This window comes from Cryptotermes secundus, unplaced genomic scaffold (assembly GCF_002891405.2).
Source record: "Cryptotermes secundus unplaced genomic scaffold, Csec_1.0 scaffold1161, whole genome shotgun sequence".
In the NCBI taxonomy this organism is placed as follows: Eukaryota; Metazoa; Arthropoda; class Insecta; order Blattodea; family Kalotermitidae; genus Cryptotermes; species Cryptotermes secundus.
The window spans coordinates 175,884-190,979 of NW_019745101.1; positions in this window are offsets into that span (position 1 = coordinate 175,884).

Here is a 15,096-nt window from a genome sequence, read left to right on the forward strand (position 1 = left end):
GAAGTGTTAATTAGAGTCAGTGAGCAGAGGAATATTCTACACGAAATAAGAAAACGGAAGGCTAATTGGATTGGTCATGTTTTACGCAGAAACTGCCTTCTAAAAGAAGTTATCGAAGGAAAGATAGAAGGGCGGATAGAAGTGACAAGAAGATGAGAAAGAAGACGTAAGAAGATGCTGGATGACCTTGGGGACAGAAGAGGATACTGTCATTTGAAGGAGAAAGTTCTAGATCGCATTAAATGGAGGAATTGTTTTGGAAGAGCCTGTGGACCTGTCGTCTTGACAGATTACTGATGATAATGATACACAAACCAAACCCAATCATCAACACGACCGATTTGAACCAATTCCCCCCCTCTACCTACCACCCAACAACAAGTGTTAAACAACAGCAGCAGCAGCAACAACAACAACAACAACAACAGCAACAGCGATAACATCAATTTTGTCCCAATACCATTGTACCAACCATCTCCCTACTCTGAGATAGTCACACAAAATCAACAACCACCCAACGTAACCGAACAACTTTCCGCATTCCTAAACGAACTCAAAGCCATGTTTAACCAATTAATCAGTCAAAACAGCATGATAATTAATATGCTCAGCACAGACATCAATAAAATTGTGAACTAATTCAGAACCCACTACGATTGGCAGTCTGGAATGCCAATGGGCTATCCAATCATAAAATGGAACTGTAAACATTCCTTAGCATGCACAAAATAGACATCGCCCTTATATCAGAAACGCATTTCACCAGCAAAACTGTACTCAAGATCTCTACATACAAGATATATCGCATTCCTCACCCAGACGACACGGCTCACGGGGGCGCTGCCGTGATCGTCAGAAACTCGATACCTTACCACGAACTTGTGCACTATCAAACCGACAAAATACAAGCCGCTAACATACGAGTCACTGCAAAGTCGTGGCCATTTACCGTAACCGGCATTTTACTGCCCACCGAGACATCCAGTCTCTACCAGCGAATACACCGCTTTCCTCCAATCGCAAGGAACTCGATTCCTCATAAGTGGCGACTGGAACTCAAAACACATAGACTGGGGAGCGAGGCTAACAACGCCAAAAGGTAGAAACCTACTTCAGGCCATACACGCTAACAACTTCAAACATATCAGTATCAGTATCAGAGAACCGACGCACTGGCCATCCGACCCTAACAAGAAACCCGACCTACTAGACTTCTTTGTCCTCCGTGGCATAACAGCCAGCTACATCGAAGTGGAATCGAATTTCGAACTATCGTCTGATCACACCCCCGTGATAGCAACACTAAGCAGATACCAAATAAACAACACCAGCATGCCAACACTCAGTACAAAACAAATCAACTGGGATAACTTTCGCACGTACATCGACGAACACATCAACCTAAATTAAAAATCAAAGAACATCAAGAACTAGACGAAGCCACACAAAATTTCACTACCACAATACAAGCGGCAGGATGGTACTCAACCCCAACCATAGCCGATAAACGAAACAACGAATCAAACAACATCCCAGTCTCCATAAGAGAGCTGGTTATTATAAAACAACAAGCGTGGGGCAGATGGCAGAGATCGATAAATACTGAAGACTGGCTTACTTACAACCGATTGAGGCGAAAACTACACAGAGCGCTAACCAAAATGAGGAACAACACCTTCGAACGTTACATCACATCCCTCAACAAAGGAGATCATACCATCTGGAAAGCCACAAGAAAGTTCAAGAGACCACAAACTGCAATACCACCAATAAGAAAAGCCGATGGCACATGGGCGAAAAGCGATCCCGAAAAGGCGACAACATTTGCTGACCACCTCAAACAAGTGTTCTCACCCCTCCCAAATATCAATGGCAATGAAGATGAAATAATAAACTTCCTAGACGTGCCTTGCCAAATGGCACCACCAATCAAACCGTTCACTCCAGGAGAGACACAACGGGAAATCGAAATCCTAAACGAGCACAAAGCACCCGGTTACGAGCTCATCACAGCAACCATACTTAAACAGCTCCCACGAAAAGCGATAGTGCTCCTAACAATCATCTTCAACGCTATGATCAGACTGTCGTACTTTCAGCCCACATGGACATTTGCGCAGATCATAATGATCCACAAACCCGGCAAACCACCTAATGAAACAAGCTCATATCGCCCAATCAGCCTCTTGCCAATCCCGTCAAAAATATTTGAAAGACTGCTACTAACCAGACTCGAAAAAGATGTAGACTTATCCACTATCATTCCTGATTACCAATTTGGTTTCAGGAAGAAGCACTCAACAATACAGCAATCCCACAGAATCGTGAACACAATAGGAGCTAGCCTTGAGGAAAAAAAGCTATGCACAGCCGTGTTTCTCGATGTTGCTCTGGCCTTCTATAAGATCTGGCATGCTGGCCTGCTATACAAGATCAAGAAGGCTCTTCCTGGCCCGTACTATCTCATACTAAAGTCCTATCTACCGGAAAGACATTTCCAAGTCAAATACAACCGTGACTATTCACAATGCCACCAGATACGATCAGGAGTACCATAGTGCAGTGTTCTGGGCCCCTTACTGTACCTAATATATACCGCAGATCTCCCCACAACAACCAAAACACAGTGGCTACATTTGCGGACGACACCGCAATCCTAGCAACAAGAAACGATCCAATAATAGCCTCGGAAAATCTCCAACAACACCGAAATCTTCTACAGAACTGGTTTCACAACTGGCTGATCAACATAGACCAGAACAAATCGGTCCACATTACTTTCACAAGACGAATAGTATGCCCACAGGTCTCGATAAATAACATTCCCATACCAGTTAAAAACGAATTGAAATATCTAGGTCTACACCTAGACCAGAAATTGGCATGGCATAAGCATATTAAAACCAAACGACAGCAGATAAACCTAAAACTAAAGGAAATGTCTTGGCTCCTGGGACACAAATCTAAACTATCCATGAACAATATACGGACCTACGGGTTCCAGCTGTGGGGTTGTGCTAAACCGTCACATACAAAAATCATACAGAGAGTACAGTCAAAAATCTTACGAGCAGTCGCAGATGCACCCTGGTATGTGTCCAACTTATCTCTTCACAACGACCTCCAAACTCCTTTCGTCAGTGACGAGAGTCGCGGACTGTCGAGGCTATACAGCGCACGGCTAGATGGACATAGCAAGAAACTCATAGCGGCCCTGAATACTCCGCCAAAGGTGCCAAGGAGACTAAAACGGCAATGGCCTACTGACTTCCCCGAACCCGCTGAAGACACGGAAACCGATATTATCCACCTACAAGACCGATAGGGGATTCATCGGAGGATGACTGCTCCACTCATGCCACTCACCCACAAATTTACTTAATGCTCCACAAATAAGAGAGCAGATTGTAAATACGCAGTCAATAAAAAAAAAATATATTTATATATGTATTCCGGTTTACAGTATCGTCATGTCTGTGTCCGTGTGTATCTCGCGACCAATGACTTCGAACCATTTAATGTACTTTAGTGAAAGCATGAACATGAAGTGAACTGTCTTCGCTCGCTCGAGTGCTGGGATCGTGGGTTCGAATTCCACTCAAGGCATGGATATCTGTGTTCATTCTGTATGTAGGTAGAGGTCTTGCGACGGACTGATCCCCAGTCCACGGAGTCCTCCCGACTGTGCATAGGATGATGGAGCTGAAAAACGGCCAAGGCACAAAAGAGGGCTGTAGAGCTATAATAATAATAATAATGAACATGAAGATGAACCTTAGTTCACGAAATGATCAGCGCCTGGAGTTTAAATGGAACACTCATCAGAGGCCTGCTAGCTATAGCATTTGCCTTGAGAAGGATTTTTCTTAAAACAAACTACATCCCAATAATTCAAGTTTTTACTTCATACAAGTTTAATAAACTCTCATTCAATGCTCATAACGACATAATTTTTCTCTAATTTGGTATGGGTGTGAAACTTGTATCTAACATTAAGAGAACATAGATTGAAGGTATTTGAGAACAGGATGCTGAGTAGAGCATTTGGACCGAAGAAGGACGAAGTTATAGTAAACTGGCGAGAACTGCATAATGAAGAGCTTCGTAACCTGTACTGTTTATCAAATAAACTAATTATTCATGGAGAATCAGAAGGGCAGGGCATGTAGCACAAATTAAAAGTAGCCTGAATATAGGATTTTGGTAGGAAAGCCTGAAGGAAAGAGGCCAATAGGAAGACCTATATGTAGATAGGACGGTAATATTAAAATGGATCATAAAGAAATAAGTTGGGGCGGTATGGGCTGGATTGTTCTGGCTTAGGATGAACACCAGTGGCGTGGTTTTGAGGACATGGTGCTGAGTCTTCGGTTGGGAAATTTCTGAGTGGCTGAGTAACTGGTAGTATCTCGAGAAGACTCAGTTCCATGAAGTTAGTTAACTACATGAATATAGATTCACCTTGTACGATAGATCTTTAATGAATCTTATAGAATTTATAAAAAATATCTGGACACTTAGCCTCTCAATTTGCCCATGAGTTGCAATACTGCAATAAGACATCCATCACAAACAATAGAATGTTTATTCCTTATTTATTATTATACAGCCATGACTCTGCATGGCGATATGGTCGGTCAGTGACGAAACCGCACTGTGGACACAGATTGTCTTCTGTATCAAACAGCATACGCCTCTCCGTTAATGTCAGAGAGACAGAACTATAAAACACTTTCGTATAGGCCTACAACTCGTATCACGAGTAAGCAAAGTGTTCAGAAGCGTTTCATATGTGCTCCCTACGTACCTGAATTTTAGAGCTGTTTGGTTATTAATGGCCATTATCTCGAAAAGGATAACACATTACTTGGTGCCTAGTTCATAATCCTTCTTAGTTTTGCCTATAAGTTTTGTCTAAAATATTTTCAGACTATCCAGTAATCACTGAAACTAACGCAACGTTGCTATATGATCTTTCACGAGTAGCTGATGTTCAGCTGTGAAAAGCTTCCTTGCTATAAGTTAGTATGCAACCGTTTATCGGCGTAATAACAAAATGTAACCACTGACCTCTACCCTGAACAAAGAAAGAAGACAGACCAAAGAAACTTATCATTAGCATTACTGTTCTAGTTGTATGAAGAATGTGTAGAAAGTAATGGAAAAAAATAAAGTTATCCCCAATGGGCCATGGAGGCCCATTGGGTTGTAAGACATCAAGGCTCCCACATTTTCTAACAGTCGGCCGACAGAGAGCGGTAAGGGTGTCAGCCTTAATTGCCGACCGCCCTTTAACCCCCAGAAAATTAGTGGTACTCATTTCTGTTATAGGCTGAGTCGACCCCAGGGCCATTGTGCAGCTGGATAGCTTAGGTAAATCGAAAAATCCAATGACCTCGCCATGAATCGAAAACGTGACCTTCCAGCCCCAACCAACTACGCTATATTAGTATAAATGTCCACGTCCTGAGAGATGCCATACTGAAAGTCGAAGGTTTACGCCATTGTTGTACGTACTATAATTTTCAAGGTGAAAATAGGAAAATATCTGTATATTTGTTTAAAATACAGCAAATTCCTGGTAGAGTTCTTTTATTTCACATTAGCTTTTGGCCTGCAGAAGAGAAGAGAAAATATAATAGGAGTTGTACGGGAAGACAGAGCGAGCAGCTTGGGAGGGATAGCGGCAATATAATTATAGATCAGTTGGGAAATATTAACCATTCGTTACAACAACAATTGGTGATGTAGTATCATGCAGGAATTTCTATTGTTACATCACTAGACTTGTGAGTGAGCACTATTTCCGCTCTTTGCCTGTGCATAATTTTTACCTTTTATTTTAGTCATTATAGGTGATCCATTACACCCCGAGTCCTTATGTTCACTGTCACAATGTAAGAATCTCCAGTTTCCTTCTAAACAAAACGAAGCAAGTTTCTGGGATAGGAGCCAACCTATTTGCCTGCGTCTCCAAACCTCTGTAACCTTCTTAAAATATAGCAATATGTCATGGTCAGAAGCTTATTATGAAATCCATCCATTCATCCACCCACCTACCATAAGCCAACGCACTTGAAGCCTGGCATAACATGAACACCATCGTTAATCCGAACACTCAGTCTCTTGCAGACATAAGACGCACCCATATACGAAACCCCACCTATCTCTGGCCACAACCTGGTTTTTGACGAAGCCTGAACCACATTAAACATATTGTGACATGTTGCGCAACGGAGAACCCCCCACAAGCAGTGACGCGGCGGGTGAGTCAGAGCTCCCCTACCCCCCTCCGCACGGTAACGTAACGCGCAACGTGCGGTGACGCAACAGGATGACGTGGCACTGATTCATACTGTGACGTGGCACCCAACAGGCAAATACTGCTGCTATATAAGGGAACTGCACAACAGCTACGAGTTAGTTAAATTTTGTGGCTATCGCCGAGTTCAGTAGTAGACGAGCGAGTGTGTTATCAACGAGTTCTCAGTTCGCAAGTTACGAGCTACAGACGCGTGTGCGAGAATCAGTGATAGTTCGTGATAACCAGTTATATTTGGAGTGTGTAATTCAGCGAGACTTGTATAGCTCCCGCGCTATTAATACGTGAAGACTCTGGAAGAGAGTGTTAAGAGATTTTGTTGTAAGGTTTGTAAAGTGTGGAAACCCGTAACATTGTGATAATTAATTGTAGCCGATATTTGAAGATTGTTCAATAAACCAATTAACGATCTCTGCGGCGTATTCAGTAACGAAACACGTTACATTGTGTTGCGCAACATGTCACACTGCTCCCTACTTAAGGCTGTTCGTCCCGAATAGCCTAACGGTGCATCCCCGTTCCTTTGCTTCGGATGCTGTTCTTGCAGCAGCTGTCCTCCGGCCGTTACAACCGCTCCCTTCTTAAGACCATCTCGTCTCGAGAGGTTTCCTTTCAGCTCGCCAGAAGATCCGGTTGCATCCCATTCATCCATCCATCGCTTTCTACATTACCGGTTCCTCCTCTGCTTGAAGTCTCCTTTTCCGTTTTGGAGGGGGTCTACCCCTCCATAAGTTCCAATCCTTGTGTTGCCGTCGGCTGACAGAAGATCCAACCATTCCCTTCGCGATCTTCACGCTGACAATCCCGTAGATGGTCTTCTTACAAATCCTCCCTTCTTGGTGCGATCCCCGTCCTGATCTACACCTTCCGATGACGTCCTTGGTTGTCACCTTTTCCGTCTGGCATCCGAAGTTTCCCTGGGGAGTTTCCTTCTTGGAGGCATTTCTCCAACGTCGTGCCACTGTCGCGCGACGGGATATCTTCCTGCAGATGGCAGCCAACTTCATCTGGGATTCATGATCTCCTTGGGTCCAAGATTTTCTGAAGATGTTTCTCCGGCGCCATGACACTCTTGCATGGCGGGACACCTTCCTACTGACGACGGTCAATTTATTCTGGGGTCCGCAATTTTCCCATGTCGGATTCTTCATATTTCGTCGATGTCGGTCCCTGCGCCTTTTCTTCTTCGGTTCTCCGACCGGCTTTGCTTCGGCGTCTTGTACGGGTACCTCTCGTTGATCTGCCGCCTCAGGTTTCATGTCCACTGAGGTCGACTTTTCTCCTTCTGGACGTGCCTCCATTTCCCGGCAGGCCATCGTCTCTTCGACTGGTGTAACTATGGGGACCTCTTCTTGTTGTGCCGCCCTTGCTGGGGTTGCTCTCGTCTCCGCGGAAGTCTTTTCTCGCCAGGCGGCCATCTCTTCTCGCCAGGCTTTCATGTTGGCGTCCAATTTTGCGTCCGTTTTTCTTGGCTAGCTCTAATCTCTTTCAGAATTTCTTCCTTCTCCGCCTTCCTTTCTTCCTTCTCTTTCCTCCTACTTTCCTCCCTCTCTTCCTCCTCTTTCCTCCTCTTTCCTCCTCTCTTCCTCTCTATCGGCTTTCTGTTTGACTGCCATTTGCTCCTGGGCGAACAACATACGTTCCATCATCTTTCCCATGTCCATGTTGTAGCAGTAAAATACTCGATTCACAATAATTCAATTATTTGTCGAGGCGTGTTCAAGTTCGTAAAACAATTCTGACACCAAATTGTCACGTGTCTTGAGTTCGAATCTCGTTGATCACGTGTGTAAGTCCAAATTCCACTTCTGACACCAATGTAACGTGTTTCGTTACTGAATACGCCGTAGAGATCGTTAATTGGTTTATTGAACAATCTTCAAATATCGGCTACAATTAATTATCACAATGTTACGGGTTTCCACACTTTACAAACCTTACAACAAAATCTCTTAACACTATCTTCCAGAGTTTTCACGTATTAATAGCGCGGGAGCTATACAAGTACCGCTGAATTACACAGTCCAAATATAACTGGTTATCACGAACTATCACTGATTCTTGCACACGCGTCTGTAGCTCGTAACTTGCGAACTGAGAACTCGTTGATAACACACTCGCTCGTCTACTACTGAACTCGGCGATAGCTACAAAATTTAACTAACTCGTAGCTGCTGTGCAGTTCCCTTATATAGCCGCAGTACTTGCCTGTTGCGTGCCACGTCACAGTATGAATCGGTGCCACGTCATCCTGTTGCGTCACCGCACGTTGCGCGTTACGTTACCGTGCGGAGGGGGGTAGGGGAGCGCTGACTCACCCCCCGCGTCACTGCTTGTGGGGGGGTTCTCCGTTGCGCAACATGTCACAATATTTTTCGTAGGTGACCTCCTCGTGGAGAATGGTCACTGGAAGCATATAGAAGACGTCAACACAGCCCAATTTTATAATTGTTCTTTATTGTAAACATTTTTAATAAAACTATTATCAGAAAAATCTGCCCATCCATCTATCTCCCTCTTATCTCACAAATTCAAATTGTCATGTGATTTAGTGACTACAGACAGAGCTTGGATTGGACACACTAGGTCTTCTCAGTCCGTTGCAGTCTTTGTTATACCTTGGTTGGTAGCGACTTACAACGGCGGAAGTTCCCCTTCCTCTGGGTTCCAGAGCTTCTAACAATAACCACTCACAAATTGACAGTAGTGCTCTAACTCACTCAACAGCCAACTCCCCATTTAACCGATTAAATCATCTAACGTGTCCTGTTTATAACATTTCGGCACGGACGGCACAGAAACCACCGTTCCTATTGCTGTGATGGGCCACTGCCTAGTAACGGTCGTTGTATAATTGCTTATTTCTCGGTCGTTGCGTAGCAACGGGTCTACATATCACTATATTATGGACTTGCTGATATTCTCTCATAAATTATTCACATGACATTTACATCTCCATATTCGTTTCACTGTATTTGTTAAAAAGCTGAGAATTTACTTATTCAACTTAAGTGTATATACTTCTATTCATGTATACCTTCCAATGAATATCAGTGCCATGACTGACCGGGTTGTATTAGTTGTAACGTCAGGACACCTATCCTGAGAATTTCCTCAGTTACTCTAGCCAAATGCGGGATAGTATCTCAATTACGCGGCCACTGCTCCTTCCAAATCCTTTCTAGTCCATCATTCGGCGCTATATAGTCTATAAATTCAGTGTGATGAGATAATTCAGAGAAACGCGAGTGGAAATGTCTGCCTACCTAAAGTTCACACAGAGTTTCTTGAGACTTCTACCATGAACACAGTGCTGCCTCATTGTATGGATCACTATTACAATCTCAGTCTTTCTTAATGAGCTACTTTTTGTTAATATTCAGAGCGTTTGTTGTTTCCATTCACACAGTCTCTTTAAGTTCACTTATTAGAACTGTTAGTAGGACATGTTTCGGTCAACATTGTGATCATCATCAGGTAATGTCTTGATAATGCACTGAGCCGGAAATCTGTTACTTTTCATATTTCACTGGCTTTACTTGAAGTTAAAAGATTAATTACATTTAAATTTGGGAGATAAATTTCAGTTTTAATCATCTGAAGTTAATGAAATTCTGTACATTCTTTATTATCCATATCGCTGGTGTAGTCGAACTGCTTTTTCGTCTCGCTTTTGTTCTTGTGTTAATTAGCTTAAATGTGTAATGCAGTTATCTGGCCTATAGCAGTACACACGTGAAACGAAATTATAAAAAACTCCACACGACAAAATGTCGGCAGTATCCATCCATCAACCACCGGATACATGTAAGTACATACAATACGATACGTACTTCCATACAAAAATAGTATAAAAAAATAAAACTTAGCACCACTATATTGTGACGCGTTACCTTACGTCCATCGCCTCGCAACGGCTACAATGGAAATTGTTGAGTTCCAACAGCGACAAATCGAATACAAACAGACCGTTGCGAAGGAGCGCCAAGGCAACGGATTGCAGAACAAGTGAGTCTGGAATAGACACTTCCATGGTAACGCAAAGAACAGGGAGGCTTTGCGTTGACAATGCAGAAGCAACGAACGCGTCTCCCTAGAAATGAACTACAGAGAGTTCCTTGCGCCCGTTACGTAACATCGGACAGTAGAAACGAAACAGTGAGGAATGGTGTCTGGTATCCAGTCCGCATAACCCTTATATAAGCAGAGCTTACGACACTTAAGAGCACTAAGTATTGAGAACGAGCCAGTCTTCAGAAAGCCGCCGCCAGAGACAGCTAAGATCCGACCACGCCCAAGGACAGTTGAGACGTCGCATTAAAGTATTGGGCCAGAAGCCAAGTGATACTGCAAGTGACAATAATTGTAAGGCGTGTAGGATTGAGTGTTCAATAAAGATTCGCTAAATCCGAGACCCACGTGAAGTTATTTGTCGCGTGACATACCCAACACGTGGCAATGTTTCAGCTTATTAACACAAGAAGAACATAAAACAGTAAAACAACGACACCAGAAGTATGAATAACAACGAAATGTACTAACTCATTTAACCTGTAAGTGACTAAAATTTAGATCTTAAATCTCAACTTTAACTGAAATAAGTATTTTAACTTCTACGAAATATAATGGAATATAAATGTTGTGTATCAGCTCACGGGCAAAATCAAAACTTTGCCTGATGAGGGTCACAGTGTTGACCGAAATATGTCGTATTAACAATTCCAATAGTAAGACAACTTAAGTGACAGTGTGAATAAAACCACACTCCTGACGATTAACAAACATCTGCACAATAAAAATTATTTAAATAATCTATCTTCTATATAAATAAAAATATAAATGTTCGTTTGTTCATATTCTTAAATCCCCGAAAGTTCTTCACTGATTGCTTCGAAATTTTGACACAACGTTGCATTCGAATACGCGCGTGTTTTTATATACCTATTATATAGATGTCACACTTGTGACAGGTAAAAATATGTCACATGTTCAGAATCTAGGAGTCACTTCCATAGTAACGCTAGAACAGACCGTTGCACAGGTAGCGACAATAGCGGTATTGTAGCCCCAACAATTGGCCGTTGCCTAGGAAGTAACAATAGCGATACTGTAATCCCAACAGTGAGCCGTTGTGTCGAGAACATTGAATCTCCACGGTTACGACGAATACACGGAGCGTTCCCACAGAGACAATGCAATAACAATGGGTCATTGCGTAGGAATCGCGGAATCAAACAAAGCAGCTTTTCCCCGGTGATAGGCAACAGAAGGCATTGTATAGCAACCGCCGATGTATAAATAGCCCAGCTTCGACAAGGAGCAGTCAGTCTGAAATTAACCGCCGAAGGAGGCAGTCCGAAATTAACCGCCGAAGAAGTTAGTCTGGTATTGCGAGATGCAGTTGTAAATGACGGAAATACAACTAACGTTGGAAGACTAACCATTTTGCCATCTTCATATACAGTCAGTCCACGTCATATGCATGAGTACGCTCAAGATGCAATTGCGTATGTTCGTCACTACGGGCGTCCAGACCTATTCATTACGTTCACATGCAATCCAGCTTGGGACGATATACAACAGCTCTTACTTCCTGGGCAATCGCCGGTTGATAGGCATGACATCACATCACGTGTTTTCAGACAGAAGCTGAAATCGCAGATGGATTTCATGGTAAAACATGAAGTGTTTGGGTCTGTGCGCTGCTGGATGTACTCAGTGGAATGGCAAAAAAGAGGATTGCCACACGCACATATACTAATCTGGCTCTATAACAAAATCACTTCAAACGAAATCGACGATGTAATATTCGCTGAAATACCCGATGCCGACGTCGATAAGGATTTGCATGAAGGAAAATTCCAATATGAAAATGGATTTCACGGCATAAATCTGCAACGAAGCGTTGATAATGATTGAGGATTTGTGCTTAGAAATCGCGACCAAAGTTCTCAATCAATTGGGAATGCCATCATCGAATCGATCTGCTGGTGCTTCGTTCAATGTAGCATTGCGTCGTGAACAAAATTACAACACGGGTGATCTTTTGTCGTATGTGCAATCAAATATTCCTAAGCTAACGCTTGAGCAAAAATGCATTTACGATCAAATAATGCAAACTCTCAATAACGTGGTTGCAGAAATCTTCTTCGTAGATACGCCAGGAGGAACTGGTAAAACGTTCCTAATTAGATTGATTCTGGCCGCAATTCGATCCCAAAATGACATAGCCTTAGCTTTTGCGTCGTCCGGAATAGGTGCGACATAGCTACCAGGTGGAAGAACTGCTCATTCAGCTTTGAAATTTCCATTGAACATGCAATTCATTGAGACTCCCACGTGCAACATTTCCAAAGGACTAGGCATGGGAAAGGTATTGCAGAAATGCAAACTTATTGTTTGGAATGAATGCACAATGGCGCACAAAAAATCGCTCGAGGCCCTTCATCGATCATTGCAAGATTTGCGTGGAAACATCAGACCATTTGGGAACGCATTAATATTGCTTGCAGGAGATTTCAGGCAAACATTACCTGTAATTCCTCGATCGACACCAGCGGACGAAATAAATACTTGCCTGAAATTCTCTACTTTGTGACGACACGTAAAGACGTTAAAATTAACTACAAATATGCGTGTCCAGCTGCAAAACGATCGATCAGCTGAGATATTCTCACATCAATTGCTGGAAATTGGGAACGGAAAGGTGCCGGTTGATCTGACCTCAGGACGAATTTCGTTGCCTTATAACTTCTGCAATTTAGTGACGTCAAAAGAAGAATTGGTTGAAAAAGTATTTCCCAATATTCAAACCAATTATAAGAATCACGATTGGCTGAGTGAACGAGCTATTCTTGCGGCCAAGAACAAAGACGTCTACGAACTTAACAATATCATTCAGTCTAACATTCACTGCGAGGCAGTCACATACAAGTCCGTCGACACTGTTGTGGAAGCAGACAAAGCGTTTAATTATCCAACGGAATTTTTTGAATTCACTCGATCTGCCAGGGATACCACCGCACGTACTGCAATTGAAAATAGGAGTGCCAATTATCATGTTGCGAAACATCAACCAGCCAAAGCTTTGCATCGGCACGCGGCTTGCAGTAAAAAATAATTATTGAGCAACGTCGTAGAAGCAACAATCTTGACAGGACCTTTCAAAGGTGAAGATGTCCTCATTCCTCGCATTCCTATGATTCCAACGGATGTGCCATTTCAGTTTAAGAGATTGCAATTCCCAATTCGATTGGCGTTTGCATTCACCATCAACAAAGCTCAGGGCCAATCTTTAGAACTGTGCGGTTTAGATCTAGACACGGATTGCTTCTCACATGGACAATTATATGTTGCGTGTTCTAGAGTCGGCAAACCAGACAATCTCTATATCTGCACAGACAATGGAACAACAAAAATATTGTATACCCACAAGCATTGTGAAATTAAACATATTAGAAAGGTGCGCTTTCTCTTTTCTTTCTTTTCCATTTAACCAGACTGAGCCACAGCAACTCGAGGTCGGGTACAGCTAGTAATACTAATAAATAATATCGTAACAAGAGGATAAAATTATCGATGTACGAAGTTTATGCGTAATACACTTCGGATTTCTTAGGTAATGTTACGCAGAAAGCTACATGAGTTGACATTTCGAAAAAATACGTGCATCAGTTAAAATTAAATTAAAATGTAAGCATTCCATTAGCTTTTAAATAAATGTGTTTAATAGATATAAATAAGTTAATTGGAAATTAAATTTTTTTAAATTGCTAAATCAAAGTTGTCACATTTATAGACTAAAATAACTTGGAAACCTCCGGTATACAGAGTCGAGCCTGCTGCTCCTTCACATATACATTTCGTCTTTTCGAAGGTCTTCATCAGTCTCAGCGTCCTTTTCGTTTGAATTGTAAAATCAGTTTCGGTATTTTCTTCATCTATCATTCCACCGAGACCATTAATCCATTTCTGACGTGTTCATCTGTTTCATCTTGTACTGACTGTATTTCCCGTTCTTTCATAACATTTTCATTCCATTGCAGGTTTTAGCTTAATATTCTTACATCGAAGAGACCACACGTGTAATATAATTTATTTTATTCGATACATAGATGGCGATTAGATTATGTGAATCAGCACCCAGTAATGAACTACAAATATATTAAAATTGCTGTCACTGTCATCTACTCGTTCCTTCGTTTCGTCAACAGCGGTAGATTTACTACACTGAACCTATTCTCAATATAGCTATGAGAAGACAATAATGTGGTGACGATAACACAGCTGAAATCAAATAAATAATTAACGACTGAGGGGAAACTGAAAGCTGCAGTTCGAATTGCAGCCAGGCAGCGTCAAGGGACGTTGCCAGGCATTTTGAGTTCCCAGGGCTCAACAGTTGAAAGAAATCTGAATAGGAAGAGTGGTCTTCTTGGATATAACCCCATGTAGTCCGTTACAAGTCCAGTGACATTACGGAATAATGTGCTATGTCCATCTTCATGGTCGAAGAGTAAGCAGCGCAAGAAACAAACAAGAACCGGGCGGTAATCGTCGCTACATCCCAGATGCCAGTCTCTTCACAGTCACCGCTATGAGAATCTCAAATCCAACAAATTAAAGGTCCTTCGCTGTCCATGCAAGAAATTTACATATAGATAAGATGGAGAGAATGCTAGCAGTATGAACTGAGGATCAGAACCAGTCACTCTTGCCTTTGAGTTCTGCTTTGACAATGACAAGAACAAACAATATTTAATTAGATGAAAGGT